This window comes from Amblyomma americanum, chromosome 10, assembly GCF_052857255.1.
Source record: "Amblyomma americanum isolate KBUSLIRL-KWMA chromosome 10, ASM5285725v1, whole genome shotgun sequence".
NCBI lineage: Eukaryota > Metazoa > Arthropoda > Arachnida > Ixodida > Ixodidae > Amblyomma > Amblyomma americanum.
Window position 1 is genome coordinate 80,629,079 of NC_135506.1, and position 4,935 is coordinate 80,634,013.

A 4,935-nucleotide genomic window follows, 5' to 3' on the forward strand; every position below is an offset into this window, starting at 1 on the left:
AAATATGAATCTTGGCGAATCCATGTCATCACCACCAGGGCCGCGCACTTACCTTTTTTCACAATTTAAGAGAGTTCCTTAAAGCTCAAGTCTACACTTATGGCGAGACAGTTACCGCACCTCGTCTTTCTCCATCACCTCCTCCTTACAGTATAGAAATAGGGAAAACGCTTCGCAAATAGAAATACGGTCCCACCAGATCAATACGTCGAGAACATATAAACTATGTGGTTGATTCCTATGCGAAATAAATGTAATGAACCAATGCCACAAATGTCTCTAGGGCTTAAACTTCTTAAAAGAGCGCTAAACAGTTTAAATCGGGCTGTAGAGAAATATTTGAAAAAAAGCTGGCCAGCTCATCTTGATTGCACATCCTCGCATATGCAAAAGATGGAATCTCCGCCGGATTTGCACTGACAGGCGACAGGAAAATTGTAAAAAGTTAATTATGAAAACTGTAAAGTTAAATCTTATTGGAAAACAAATAAGCTACGGAATCAAATATTATCAGACAATAGCAAGCAACCGAACCTCAACGACCGAAGAGGTTTGTACACATTCGAATAAAGGCAAACTCCGAGGGGTGACCAAGAATTCTATAACCAAACTGGAGCTTTACTTGGGTGTCAATTGGTACGTATCGCGAAGAATACAATAGCCAATTTTTCACACAAAAACAGATCTAACAATCAATCACAATAAATATGCATAAGCACTGTCAACTCACAAAACGTTGAAAAACGTAGAACTGAACTCTGATCAGCGTGGTCGCAAATCAATGAAGAAATTATTACAAATTAGCAAGAGACATAAAAAAATCTGAGCATAATCTTCGAACAGACGATGATAAAATATTTACAAGATTGTGAACCGGGTATTTTCGACGGCAATAGAAAAAGTTTCGCGTAGTGTGCGCTATCAGAGGAAGTTGAACACCAGGCGGCCGAAATTATGTCTGAGACCTCCACTGCATAGTCTTCGCCCTCACCAGTTCCGTCTCTTCCAATAACATTTCTACCATCACGCAATGCACACTCAGCAATCGACATGAAAAAGCAAAAGCAATCGACACTATCGACATAAAAAAGCAAAAAGGACGAACGCTAGTAAACCGGGAAGTAGCTGCTCACGCACTGCAATATACAGAATGAATAACTAGGGGCAGTAGATATGAAAAAAAATCAACAATGGCGCAAACCTCAATAACAGCAATTACACCAAATCACATAAAAACCGCACTTAAGATACATAAGTACAATCAAACTGAAAATATATTCTGGGTGCACGGACGCTTGAAACGAGGCATGTTGTAAGTAGGCTTCACCATGAGAGGAGCCGGCGGTGTAAAATCTCGTACACAATACGGCCGCGGAAGTACGGCATGTGCTTCTCCTTGAACAAAATTGGTGCATCCCGGGTGAGACACTCAGCGTACTGACACAGGAAGACGCCGCAGTCGAAGGTGTCCTTCTGGAGGGGCACATTGGATGGGTAAAAATACCAGCCGCTCCAGTCCAGGTCGCAGTCACGCCAGTGGCTCACCTTTTCCAGGTAGTCCGCCAAATCATCGATGATGTTGGCATGCTCATCGCGCGGACCCAGGCTGTCATAGATGACCATCTCGGGCGTGCAGAAATCCACCACGGCGAGACACCAGTGGGACGGGTCCTCGGAGTGCACGGGCACCAGTAGAATGTCGTAAGCGAAGAGGTCTTCGCCTTGCGTCCAGCGTTTCACGCCGTCAGGTCCACAGCTATGCAGCTTGGTGAAGAAAAAAGTACTGAACGCGTACACAGCCGGACCGCCTTGCCTCTTGGAGCGTTGCGCAATCATGGCCAGGTAAAAGTTCACAATATTGTCATTAAGTCCCTTGCCTTCTCCTAGCGTGGCTATGTCATGTCGAGTGATAGCCATAGAGAAGGCCTCGACCAGAACCTGTTCCGGTGGGCCCGGCTTCAGCGCTTCAGACACTTCTTCCTGCATGGCAGAAGTGAGTCGGCTACTATAGCTGACGTCTCCCTCGAGGTCGGCTGCGACGGTCATCGCCGCCATGTTTTCACTTCAGGTTTGCACAGGGGCGCTCAGGAGACAGGATCACTCTTCAAACAATCTGTTCTTGTCGACAGGTTGAAGCATCCCTCTGCAACTGAGAGGAGGCACAGAGCAGTCAGCGAACGTCACGGGGCTAGCGGCTGACTTAAACCAAAACTGCTGCTCGCTTTGAACGGTCAGCGTTCGTCTTACCTCGGAGGAGAAGACGCGCTGTTGCTTTTCGAACACCTCGTTGATGGTCAAACAGAATAGATAACTCTTCAAACTATCTGTCCCGATCAACAGGTGCAAGCGTCCCTCTGCAACTGACAGGAGACACAGGGCAGTCATGGAACGTCACGCGGCTAGCGGCTGACCTAAACCAAAACTGCTGCTCGCTTTGAACGGTCAGCGTTCGTCTTACCTCGGAGGAGAAGACGCGCTGTTGCTTTTCGAACACCTCGTTGATGGTCAAACAGAATAGATAACTCTTCAAACTATCTGTCCCGACCAACAGGTGGAAGCGTCCCTCTGCAACTGACAGGAGACACAGGGCAGTCATGGAACGTCACGCGGCTAGCGGCTGACCTAAACCAAAACTGCTGCTCGCTTTGAACGGTCAGCGTTCGTCTTACCTCGTAGGTGCCGACGAGCTGTGGCTTTCACGACACCTCGTTAGTGCTCAAACAGATTGGATCACTCTTCAAACAATGCGTCCTGAACGGCAGTTTGAGCCGCCCCTCTGCAACTGACAGGAGACACAGAGCAGTCAGGGAACGTCACGGGGCTAGCGGCTTACTTAAACCAAAACTGCTGCTCGCTTTGAACGGTCAGCGTTCGTCTTACCTCGGAGGAGAAGACGCGCTGTGGCTTTTCGAACACCTCGTTGATGGTCAAACAAAATGGATAACTCTTCAAACTATCTGTCCCTATCGACAGGTTGAAGCGTGCTTCTGCAACTGACAGGAGACACAGAGCAGTCAGCGAACGTCACGGGGCTAGCGGCTGACTTAAACCAAAACTGCTGCTCGCTTTGAACGGTGAGCGTTCGTCTTACCTCGTAAGTGCCGACGGGCTGTGGCTTTCGCAACACCTCGTTAGTGCTCAAACAGATTGGATCACTCTTCAAACAGTGCGTCCTGCAGGAACGGCAGTTTGAGGCGTTCCTCTGCAACTGACAGGAGACACAGAGCAGTCAGGGAACGTCACGGGGCTAGCGGCTGACTTAAACCAAAACTGCTGCTCGCTTTGAACGGTCAGCGTTCGTCATACCTCGTAGGTGCCGACGGGCTGTGGCTTTCGCAGCACCTCGTTAGTGCTCAAACAGACTGGATAACTCTTTAAACTATCTGTCCCGATCGACAGGTTGAAGCGTGCTTCTGCAACTGACAGGAGACACAGAGCAGTCAGGGAACGTCACGAGGCTAGCGGCTGACTAAAACCAAAACTGCTGCCCGCTTTGAACAGTCAGCGTTCGTCTTACCTCGTAGGTGCCGACGGGCTGTGGCTTTTGCAACACCTCGTTAGTGCTCAGACTGGATCAATCTTCAAAGAATGCGTCCTGAACAGCAGTTTGAGGCGTCCCTTTGCAACTGTCAGGAGACCCAGAGCAGTCAGCGAGGGTAACGGCGCTAGCGGACGACAAACGCAAAACTGCTGCCCGCTCTGCACGGTCAGCGTTCGTATTACCTAGGAGGTGTTGACAGGCTCTGGCTTTCCGAACACCTCGCCGATGGTCCAACAGTGGCCGACTGTTACACACGTGAAAGGCGACCCCGAGAAGGCACAACCGTCCTGAGACGCGCAAGGCGAGTGAAGCAAGTTTTGCGCACTCCTCTCAGAACCCCTCAACAAACGCTTCTGATATCGCCAAAGACCACAGTGCTGGTGTTTTTATATTTCATGGCTCAGGATTTCTTCGGCCTGTTTGGTCGACGTCACTTCTTCCTGGTTGTCAAAAAATAAATATCGCAATATCGTGGCGGCCGCGTTTTGATGGAGGGGAAACGCAAAGGCGCCCGTGCGGTCTGCTATGTAAATGCCGCTAAAGTCACCAGGTGTTAGAAATTATATATTCCGGAGCCCTCCCCTACGGCCCCTATTTCTGTCTCTCTTCTCTCAGCCTCTCCTTTATCCCTTCCCTTTCGCCGCGCTTAAAGTTTCAGCCGAGGTGTGAGATACTGCCCGCTTTCCTTTCCCCAACAGCCAATTTATTCCCGCCGCCACAGATCATACAGCCTCTCCAGATTGGAAATACTTCGCGGTGGCAGCACAGCTTCTGAATTAGACAGCCCCGCGTTGCCACAGTACCTGCGTTTGTAAGCCGCATGTAAGAAATTTTGTTTTAAAAATGAAATTATCATAAATTGGTGTTCAAAGCTTAAATTGAAAAAAAATGAAAAGTGATTGTTTTTGAGGAAAGAAAATGCCGCTGTAAGTGCCTCAAAATTCTCGGTGGATACCTGAAGCGCGCCGTTATAAGGTAAAGCATAAAGAAGACGGTGAAGCGAAGAGAGAGGTGCTGTAGTGGAGGTCTCTGACATAATTTCGACCACCAGAGGATCTTTAACTTGCACTGACATTTCCCGGCACACGGCCGCCTTTACGTTGGCAATGTTGGTGGCAAAATATAAGTGCTTGAACCGGTTTTTTGTGTTCTACAATATTTAAAAAGAGTATATATAGGCATTATTTTTATTCTTATATCTTTAAGAAATATAAAATACTTAAAAAGCAAGACGTATATTTTTTGTAATGTAATATGAGAATAAGTGACAGTATAATGTGTATAAATAATAATAATAATAATAATAATAATAATAATAATAATAATAATAATATTCTTTGGGGAAAGGAAATGGCGCAGTATCTGTCTCATATATCGGCGGACCCCTGAACCAC

The 4,935-nt window shown here is 47.6% G+C and overlaps 1 pseudogene; it reads right to left on the minus strand.

Annotated features, from left to right (window-relative positions):
• Positions 1-1,323: 1,323 nt before the first annotated feature.
• Positions 1,324-2,046, minus strand: LOC144108452 (sentrin-specific protease 1 pseudogene; annotated as a pseudogene).
• Positions 2,047-4,935: the final 2,889 nt, after the last annotated feature.